General features: G+C 35.1%; 1 long non-coding RNA gene across 1 annotated transcript; it reads left to right on the top strand.

Annotated features, from left to right (window-relative positions):
- Nucleotides 1–4,825: 4,825 nt before the first annotated feature.
- Nucleotides 4,826–7,587, top strand: LOC146137504 (uncharacterized). The gene is made up of 2 exons (XR_014501438.1): nt 4,826–4,932; nt 7,350–7,587. It is a non-coding gene; the product is annotated as an uncharacterized LOC146137504 (long non-coding RNA).
- Nucleotides 7,588–11,759: the final 4,172 nt, after the last annotated feature.

The raw sequence follows: 11,759 nt of genomic DNA, 5'->3' as shown, positions 1-11,759 counted from the left end.
ATATTAACAAAAACAAAAAATAACACCATGAGCTTAGACAATATCTATGTGTGTTTGACTGTCTGAGTATATATTTAAAAATATGACAATAAAATTGTAACGATAGATTTGCACAAAATTTAATATTTTTTCAAATAAACACTATGTGAATGCGAGTTGATTCAAAGTAATTTACCTTACTGTGGATTTTTCAGCTTGTACGATTCATAAAATTGATCTCTGGTTTCTAATTGATGGTTCTGGAAGTGTCTCCTACAGTGACTATGTCACTTCACTTCAGTTTATCGACCAACTTTCCAAAGAGTTCAATATATCTCTGGACGGCGTGAGAACTGGGTGTTCCGCCTACAACCATGAACACTTTTTTACCAGTCATTTCAATCAACATGTTTCCAACAAGAACTTTTCCAGCGTGGTCTTAAATGCATTTAAACCTGATGGTAATTGGCAATTGCTCGAATTGTCTCACTTGTAGTTGCAGATGCACATCTTTCTGCGGGTATTGCATAAGAATGTTATTTTGAGCAGAACGCAGTTCCAGACCGTTCCAGCTCACTTTTACAACTCATATCTATAGTTTAGGAATAGTTTAAAGCATTAACTGCGTTTTTTTTATGTGAATTCTAAACATTGTTGGTAATATAATCGATTATAAGTTGGGTTTAAACTATTGCGATGTCAATATCTATGCGACAAGGTGGAACCAACACCGGAGCAGCAATTGACCATGTCGTCCAACTGGGGTTCACCGAACAGAAAGGAACTCGTCCATTACAAGAAGCAGTGCCCAGGGTCCTGGTTGTTATGACGGATTGATTTAGCCATGATAATGTATTGGAACCTTCTGACAATGTAAGAATTGCTAACAATGCAATTAAACCAACTCGTATAAAACACTTAATTAGAGTAGGAAAAACGAAACAGGGCTTTTTGGTGATGATTATAACAAAAGTATATCTTGTTGTATTCTCATGATGTTGTAATTTTCTATGTTTTAGGCCCGAGCTGCCGGCATAACAGTGTACGGTGTAGGAATTGGCAGTAACTATAATCCAACTGAGATAGAACAGATTGCTGGTGCTAATGAAAACGCATTTCGATTGGAAGATTTTAACCAACTTCTGACGGTCCTTAAATATCGACTCACTGTGGACACCTGCGAAATATCTCCAGTTGTGCAGGTGTGTTTTTTTTTTAATCATTCTTGGTAGAAAAGATCTACAGAAACGTTGGGGATTTATTAAAAAAATGACTGTTATCTACGAATCAGCGCCGATACACGATGCCAAATGTTAAAATTGGTACGTGTCCTTATCTCATCATTCATCAACTATAAAGTTAATTTTCCGAAATAAAATCTTACTTTTCACTATACCTATGCTAAAGCTTAGCTATGTTGGCACTGGAGATTGGGCATTTTGGCAACACCTATATACAAACGACATTTTCCCACTCTTCGCAAGATGTATTGTGCACATTTAAGGCAACTTTAATGAGTCCGCTTGTTTTATACATACCTTTACTTATTTTGTGTACTTCAAATTTGGACTTTCCAAAAAATAGCAGATAGTAAAACTTAGTTATTGAATGTTATACGTTGTTTTTTTTAATAACAGCCTCTTTTTTTAAATTAAGAATTTCATTACAGGATAACCAAACGGTTGAAGTTGTAGTCGAACCCGGCGATACTCACTACTCGACTGTGAGTTTACCCGAGACTGGATCCATCAAACTCGTGTACAACATAACGAGTTCGGACGGCGAAGGAGTTGTTTACATCTCATCCGAGTATCCCAGCTAACACACAACGTATTTTCGACGTTCGGGTTTTTTTTTTAAACTAAGTAAACGTTGTGGGAATGTGTCCAAACGAACGTTAAGAAAATACGTCGAGGCCGTGTTATCAAAACGTAATGTAAAACATAGCACTAACGTCAAAATTAACGTTAGGAAAAACCGCAATGCGACCAAATTTCAACGTCATTTCTAACGTACAAACAACGTTGATTACAGACGTCGATCTTAACATGTTTTACATCATTTTGGACGTCACTTCGAACGTTTGTTGAACGTTATTTTTTAACGTTGCGACGAACCACAATGAAACAAATTTACAACGTCACAGGTGACATGCAAATAACGTTTATTACTGACGTAAAATCTAACATTTTTAGACGGGTTTAGACGTCTTTTACACGTTTAATTAACGCTGTATATTTAACGTTCCGTAAAACTATAACGCAACCAGCTTAGAACCTCATTCGTGACGTAGAATGTACGTTAATTTCTGACGTTACAATTAACTTGTTATAGACAAATTTTAACGTAACTTCAAACGTTTGATTAACGTTCTTTCGTAACGTTGAAACAAACCAAATGCAACTTATTTTAAAACGTCATAAATCTCGTACAAAAAACGTTGTTTACTGACGTCAAAACTAACGTCTTTTCAGCCAGTTTTGACGTCGTTTAAATGTTTTTTCAATGGTATTCTTTAAAAAAATTGTGGCGCACCACAATGTAACCTGATTATAAAGTCAAAGGTGACGTACGAACAAGGTTAATTACTTACTTCGAGGCTAATAACTTGTTTTAGGCTATTTTGTACGTCAGAGCGAACGTTTTGCTAACATTATTTCTAAACTTTGCGACCACCATTGATGTAACTAATTTACAACGTGATACGTGACGTACAATCAACATTAAATTCTGACATCAAAGCTAATTTCTTGGAGACTATTTTGGACGCCATTTTAGGCATTATAATAACGTTTACCGTTTTGACTAACTACATTGTTATATAATTAAAACGTAAAACGTGACGTAACAACAACGTTACCTTTTGTTACAAGGATAACTTTTTTATGACTATTTTATACATCATTTCTAACGTTTTAATAACGTCATTTCTCAACCTTATTACAAACCTTAATGTAACCAATTTAGAACGTCATAGGTGACGTACATGCAACGTTATTTACTCACGTCAAAGTAAACTTGATTTCATTTCATACGTTGTCGTGAGAAACCACAATGGACCCCATTTAGGAAGTCATACGTGACGTACAATCAACGGTGATTTCTGACATCAAAGCTAACTTATTTAAGACCGTTTTGGATGTAATTTTAAACGTTTTAATAGCGTTATTTCTTGACGTTGCGACAAACTAAGATCCAACTAACTGACAACGTCACGCGTGAAGTATAAATGACGTTGAATTCTAAAGTCAAAGCTAACTTCTTTGACAGCATTTTGGACGTGATTTTAAGCTTTTTAACAACGTTATTTTTTGGTTTGTAACTAACAACAATGCAATCTAATTAGAACTTCGCGTGACGTAAAAACTACGGCAAATACTGACATCGAAGCTTACTTGTGTTTAGAATTAGACTATTTTATACGTCATTTTTAACGTTAATATAACGTTATTTTTTAACGTTATTACAATCTTCAATGTAACCAATTCAAAACATCATACGTGGCGTATACGCAAAAAGCAATGATCGTTGAAGATAACTTATTTAAAACCATTTTAAATGTTATTTTCAAAAGTTCCAATAACTTTATTTCTTGACATTACGAAAAACTAAAAAGCGACCAAATTTGCAACATGTTAAATGAACTTAGTCATTTCGAAGGTTACGGCAAACCAAAATGCAACCGGATTAAAACGTTAAACGTGACGTATACAACAAGGTATATACCTGACATCGAGGTCAACTTGGTTTAGACTATTTTATACATAAAGCTGAAGTACAATCGAATCAAAATGTCATACGTGACGTATAAAAAACGTTGTTTACCGACGTCAAAACTAACTTTCCAAGTTTTAATTTTCGTTAAATAGAAATGCTCTCTTTTAAGGAATGCGTCGGGATTATGTAGGCTATGTACAAAACATTTGTTGTTTTCTGTGATGTGTTCTGATTAACTTTTTTAGAAAATGTAAGAAGTATACTTATGCTTACATAAAATAGAAATGTGACTTAATTTAAGATAGCATTTTGGTAAGGGTAACATTGTCTTTACATGAAACAAATCGCATAAAAAAGTACTTAGCGCAGCGACCGCTATAGACGCAGCGACCGCTATAGACGTAGTTTCCTGGATAGACAAGAATGTCGCTCCCTGCTGCTTTTTTTTCGCGGTTTTCGAACGGCGCGTAAACTCGTGATTGGCCAATATGCAGATGACATCACAGTCCAGTTTGAACATTTATTATCAGGACATTGGAATTCAAAATAAGTTTTGGCAGCTCAGCGCTAGAGTGCTCGTTAGATATTTAGGTTGTTTACCTTAAATCATGAAGATTAGGGTTACATAAAAAGATTAGGCTTTGTTATCAAATATATTTTCAGGTTAAATAGTCTAAGCTGTATTTGTAGTTTTATTTATAATTTTTATTTTAAGTAGGAAAAAATAATTTACTGAATAAATGACTTTAAAGCCTCCACTAATTTTCATTTAACATAGAAAACAAGCTATATTACCTCTGTGGGCAATTGCAGGCGCTGGTCTAGAATCCTACCACAGTGCACAATATTTGGGTTAGGGTGCGGGTTAGCATTTTGGGTTAGGGTGGGTCAAATATATTAAATAATAAATATAATATTACTTGACTCACCCAAACGCTAACTCGCACCCTAACCCAAATATTGTGCGTTGATGTAATCATTGTGGTAGGATTCTAGACCAGCGCCCAATTGCATTCTACGGCGACTCAAAGTTTTTAGACAATTTTAATGCAAATCTTGATCTGTGTCATTCCAGCGTAAATACCTTGGTGTGCATAAAACCCCAATTGCACACTAGAAAATTCATTACTGAAGATCTCAACTAAAGGCAAATTAAAGGTTCAAGATGGGATTTGAAGAAGGGTATACATGTTAAAGATGTTCCTCATGAACTTGACTGCTCATCAAAATTTACAGGTAAATTAGTGATTAATATTTTAATTAAATAGCATCCCATATAAATGTGTATGATTTTTGTTAATTATTATATTTATTTGACTCTTAATGTTTTGTTTTATGCTTGCAATTGCCCTAGATGCTAACAATAAAGACTTTAAAATGTATCCTGGCTGCGTTTAAATTTTTTTATTGGGCAGCAATTTTTTTCAAAACCTACCAGTGATAGTTATACAATGTCACCAAAATTTTAATTTTATATATTTCTGACCAGTCTGCATTCTGTGGACCAGAAGCTACACAGCACAAAACGCTATCACACAATAAGTAAAGGCAAAATAAACATGATAGAATTATTGGGAAAAAATTGTACCATAGTACTAAAAAAAAAGGTCTATATTTTTTTAATATAAAAACAATGTTTAAAAAATATAAAAAATACTAATATTCATTATTAAATATTATTATTGGCAAAAAAATGAGATAAAAATTCTTGATCCTAAATTTTACCAAACAAATTCAGGTTGCACAAGAAAATACGTTAACAGTGATATAAAATTTCTGTGCTTGGTTAGATTAGTAAATGGCACATCTAAATTTTGAAACTATGGTTGAATTGTGTTAGGATTCCAAACGTCTAGGTCAGTGATTCTCAACCTTTTTTAGAGCAAGAGCCGCATTTCAAACCTAAGGTTTGCAAGGAGCCGCATAAAAAACAACAGTAGTCATATAATTAAAAAACATTAAGAAAGCAACTAGAAAACAACAAATATACATTACGCTAACCTAGGCTAACTAAGTAACAGTGTTTGCCATAGCTTGTCGATCAGGACTAAATATATTGTGATGTAACAAACCACAAAATTATTTTAAAGAGCCGGATGGAAGTATACCCGGTAACATTAGGACTTCGTACTCGGGATCCTTGCTGATACAATTCACTAATTCTTGATTTCTCTTACTTACTTTGTTGCAATTCTGCTACTTCTAACTAATTTTTCACTCGGTTAGAGAGCCGCAAAATGTTCAGTTGAGAGCCGCGGTTGAGAATCACTGGTCTAGATTATAATATTACCAATAGTGAGAACAATTAATCACAAAACACTCTGCTGACATAATAAAAAAATAAAAAACATGAAATAACTATCAGGTTGTTTTCAATCTTTGTTTAAGGCAACCAGTTGGGCATTTATTTTACCATGTAGAAGCACGAACATCATTGCAATTAGTTTTTTTGGCTTTGCTCATTGCGATTTGGTTCATAAGGTAAATGAAGTTAAGTTATGTTTGTAGTCATTAATCACATTTCCCAGTTAATGCAGCTTAAACAGATGAAAGTTGGATAAATGGGGTTTTTCTTAGCTTGACAAACACATGAGCCATTTTTATAAGGTACCTACTACCTATTCTCCTGTTCGACCATATAGCCCTAGCAGTCACTTCCCTATTACCTAAATTTTTTTCAAATTTGAGCCACAGTATAAAATAAAACAAGTTATACAAAACAAATAATTACAAATATTTGTTACCATCTTGTTAAATATATTCACTAACATAAAATTCTTGTACAACAATGCATGTATGCATTTTTGCCTTGAGAAACAACCATGTCTTTAAAGTTTATTAGGTAATTATATGACCAAAGGTAAATTAATGTACCAAACATAATACTAGAAAAAAATACTGTTTACAACATTTTGTACTGCTGATTTTAATGTGTAAATGGCGATGTGGACAACTGGACATATTATGCATTCTAACTAATGTATGTGAGAATCAGTACCATTGGGAATCATATCCACCTCACCTAATCACTAAGGCGAATATTTTTTGACCTTTCAAAAAATGTCATTATTTACATGTTAGGTCAAAATTTTTTTTAATTATTTCAAAATTGTTGTTTAGTTAAAGTTTTATTAAAATTTATGTTTGATTTGCATCCAACAGCATTTTATCTGCATTATATGTAATTTTATGTTTGTGATACGGTCAGCCGGTATAATTTACCATGCAGGCCAGTTTACATCGCATAAGGTTCATCTCAAACTTTGTTTTTGCTTCAGTTTGTTGTGTATCTCTGATTTGATCAAATGTATTAAACAGTATTTGCTGTGTTTAATTTCTGCGGTGGTTAGCAATTATTCCAAATTTCCTATTTAGATTATATGGGAGCTCTTTGTTGTATTTGGCAAATATTTGCCTTGTATTTTAAGTTTTTACTTAACTGTAGTCAACAATTTTCTAAAATAACCTATGTTTTGGTCTTTTTTAAATGCAGTACTTCTTACAACAATATGTTGTTTAAATTAATGTATTTCTAAAAGGTAAAAATTTTGTCAAAAAAAAATATTTATTTAACATTTTTTAGGTTAAAAAATAACCGCTTTACTACTGACGTATTTCACCAAAAGTTCTAACTATTTCGATTATAATTGCAGGGTGAAAGTGCCAACAGCTCACTCGATGTATCACACACGCATTCAGATTCGGATTAAACTGCTGGATTTTCGTTTTACACCGCTGGATTTGTATTGTTCTTATTTTTTCAATACGTTGTTGTTGTTAACGTTACTTTCCTATTTTAATGTGCATCTCAGTTTTCTTTTTTTACAGTTCTTTACTGTCAACATTTTTATACTGCCGTGTTTGTTTAACTTCAATACTATATTATTTCTATATTTTCCTGGATGGTAATTGTTTAGAAGATTTAGTAAGAATTTGCAAGTGTAAATAATTACAGTCAGATATGTCACAAGTATAATAGTGTAGTTGCGAACGTAATTTGTAACGTCATTGCAAGCGTAATTTGTAGGGCATGGAGTCCAAACTATTACGCAAACATAACATTGTGAGTTGCTTTCAATAACCTAGTTATACAACGTAGTTTCCAACGTCGCATGAACTTTGTCCGGATCACACATTCTTACGTAAAAATAACATCTATGATAAACGTATAAATAACGTCGCTGAACATCGTAATTTGCAACGTCTAATCTACGTCGTCTGGAGTAGACACTTCTACGTTTAAATAACGTAGTTGCACAACGTCGCATCTACGTCGTAAAGTGTCGACGCTTTTACGTGAAAATAACGTTCATGATAAACGTAGAAATAACGTAGTTGCACAACGTCGCATCTACATCGTTTAGTGTCGACGCTTTTACGTGAAAATAACGTTCATGATAAACGTATAAATAACGTCGCTGAACATCGTAATTTACAACGTCTAATCTACGTCGTCTGGAATAGACACTTCTACGTAAAAATAACGTTTATGATCAACGTATAAATAACGTAGTTGCATAACGTCGCATCTAGGTCGTAAAGTGTCGACGTTTTTACGTAGAAATAACGTTAGGTGCAACGTCTTATCGACCAAACTTAAACCAAAAATCTACGTCGCTGCGACGTCAAATTGTTAGCTGGGATGTTAACCCGAGTTCGGCCCTGAATCAAATTTCTGTCTACGTTGCTGTGGTAAGTGAGAACATTTGTAAATCAAAATTACATTGATCTGTTTTACAGTTTTACAAAAGCTATTTTGACCACTTAAGAATACTTGCAAAAAGGTTAAAGTAGCCTAATTACGCAGTGACCACTCAAGAATACTCGTTCATCACATAGCAATTGGAAACAGAAAATCTTACTTACATGACTGCATAATAAAGAACGGCTTGACAGTCATAATGGTCTCGCATATAGAAAGTCAAACACAACGCACTAAGTCCGTTTACACTACAGCTGCACTGAGCTCAGCCAAGCGTAATTTGGATTTAAATTCTAATGTGATGAGCGTTTTAAGCTTTGCTAAACTCAAACCCGTGCAGCTAAAGATAAACGTTACGATTTGGAGCGATTTTTTCGCCCAGTGCAGCTGTAGTGAAAACAATTTCACGCCCAACTTAGCTTAGCGCAGCGCAGCTGTAGTGTAAACGGGCCTTAAGACACAAGAGTTTTCCCAGACATGTTGCGTTTTAATCCAAGTCCAGGTTAAACAAAAAGCCTTGATCTATCACAGTAAATTATAAACAATCTTCATTGAAAGTTGCTATATTCTTCTCCAGGGCGTGACAATAATCGTGGTGAACTCTGACAACACCACCGGTGGCATCCAACTTGCAGGAGTGATCCACCGAGCAAAGAGGAGCAGCGACCTGAAGCAGATCTACGTCGGACTCCAGTCCACCGGAAGCGCTCCCCTCCAAGTCGAATTCACCGCCACCGGAAGCAACCAGGCCGCCGAGGTGACGACACAACCGGACGTGGCGACACAAGCGGAAAGCACTGCTCCCCCGGAAACAACATCTCGGCCGGAAAGTACAACATCGAGGGGCGTTCAGACTTTTCCTTTGCATCTCCCTCTTTTCTGTTTAACGATCCTGGTTTATCTTTGCAACTGCATCTTGCAGTAAGCTTTTAGCTTGGACACTTTATTTTAGCTTGGATACGTCCTAATTAGATTTGCACCGGGAAAACCGGTTGTTCCTCTTTAGAAATCTCATTTGCACTTTTATTGAATCGCGTTATATTGTGCCACCACCTTGTATTAAACTCCATTTTAAGAGTTCGTATATCTGAGCAACTGATTTAACGAACCTAAAATTTCATGGCTGTTTGTAATTAATTTTAATATTTGTCGTTGGTCGTAGATAAGCTTTCTTTGATGAGCACAATGTATCCCGTTAGTGTTTAAACAAAAATTAAAAAAATTCCAAAACTTGTTTAGTCTACAAAGCTGTTAATAAATCAAAAACAGTTTGACTAAGAATGATTCTAGATTGATATTAAGCTGCAGACCAGTAAAATTACATTTTAGATGGCCTTAACAGGTAGTTTTAACAGTAGTTTGTTTTCGATTAACGCACCTTTTTTGTTTTAAAATTCATTATCAAGTCACATAGCAATCTTCAACCATACACAGTTCGGTTAATCTATTATACTGTTTGATCTTTCGTTTTCGGGTAATTATAACAAATTTTAATAAAACCAACATTTTTATTTGTCACTGCTGCGCAAAAACCAGCCATCGGACATTTATTGACTTCAATAAGCAAAGTTGCGCGTTCATAAAGCGGTATTGTAGTGGTCACGCAAAACAATTAGTAAGCAGTCATGATAAAATACACTATACAGGGCTGCATCCCTAGATAACAGTTGGCCGCGAGACATATGAAGATTTTTATGTATTGTGGTCACAGTAAAACTTGTTTAAGTGGTCACCGATGTCGAGTATGGCTTGTGGCAGTTAACGATGTAATAATAGGCCGTGGGCCTCCACAAAAGGGGCTTTGTTGAAGCGCAAAAAACATTGTGTTTATTTAAGTTAAATTTGGTATGATTCCGATTTTAACCTCCCAGGTTGGAAAACATTGATTTAGAGGTTAAGCTTTTTACCTATACTTTAAAACATTATTACTGCCTTTTTTGGTGAACCATGCTCTAGCCAGGGGCGGATCCAGGGTATTGCTTTGGGAGTGGGCATTATTTTTAGTATGACGTCACAAACAAGCATCAAATCGTGACGTGATAATACGTAACTGGAAAGTAAACCTGCCGTTATCTGTTGACTCGTGCGCCAATGCGTCACTCAAAAGGAGTCTAAATACATGGTGGCGAAACAAATATGTGTTACCATACTTGGTTAAAATTGGCAAAACATTCAACTAAGTAGTAGATTTGACACATAAAAAGATAGACCTATAGCTCGCAATATTAAAAGGGGGAACACACAACAAGACCTGAAAAGCAACCATACCTTAAGTAGAAAAATCTATAACACCATAGTATTACGACCAACGGCATAATAAAGCAAAATCCGCGAAAGAATAAGATCTAAATCGTCCAAATGAGACATAAACCTGTTGGAATAGGTACTAAATTCATCGTAATAAGGTTAAAATGTCCTAAATAACGTAACTGCAGGGCAGGGGTATGTGACTATGAGGGGCCATGAGTCTGGCATCGAATTTGAAAACTCTTGCGATGCACAGACGAAAAGTTGCGCAATTCTTTTTTGCTATGTTTAACGAATGAAAACCCCCTGAACTATATGAGCAGGGTTACCATCTGCTTAGACCAAAAAATAAGCACGCTGTTACGAAAAATAAGCACGCTTTTTCGCGGCGGGTCGGGGATTTTGTTGGGAGGAGGCATCCAAAGGCAATACTCTCAAAACAATTATTGTTCTCTACGTCAAATAAACCTTAAGCAACTTAATCGCGCAAAGCTCAAGACAAAAAAAAAAAAGTTTATTTGATTGAATTGGCGAAACTTCCATGAAGTATTTGGCCAGGGTTCACCAAACTTGTATAGTTAACAGTATATTAAGGCTTAGAAAATTCTGAAATAAGACAAACGAAGCAGACAACTCAAAAATAAGCACGTTTCTTAGAAATATGCACATAAGTATTTCCTAAGACACGGCAATCAAAGCAAGCACAAATCTTAGAAATAAGCACGGCATGGTAACCCTGTATATAGGCCGTTTGTTTGCGATACTGCAAGCGGCTCGGTGCAAACCTTTCCACTTCAGATTTTAAACAGTGAGAAGATAGGTCGGGGTTATTATATATAAGCGATAATCTAGAGCGGCACGTTGTTATTTCGGGATAAGATCTGTGGAGAAAGTTTTAAAAAGATGTTTTCGCAATCTCTCTTTATTGTTTTATGTGTCGCCGGTCTTTATCGAGGAGTTGTGGTGACCACGAGGTAATCTATTGTTTTACTAACCCAACGTAGATGGGTTATATAAGCTATTGCTGCCAGGCATAATATCAAATTTGTACAGCTCTTCTGGCAAATGTAATAATTACATTTGCCAGAAGAGCTGTACAAATTTGGTAGATGGG

Source organism: Ascidiella aspersa, chromosome 7 (genome assembly GCF_963924565.1).
Source record: "Ascidiella aspersa chromosome 7, kaAscAspe10.2, whole genome shotgun sequence".
NCBI classification, from domain to species: domain Eukaryota; kingdom Metazoa; phylum Chordata; class Ascidiacea; order Phlebobranchia; family Ascidiidae; genus Ascidiella; species Ascidiella aspersa.
The sequence above is the reverse complement of the archived record's forward strand: the minus strand, read 5'-3'. Positions and strand labels throughout refer to the sequence as shown.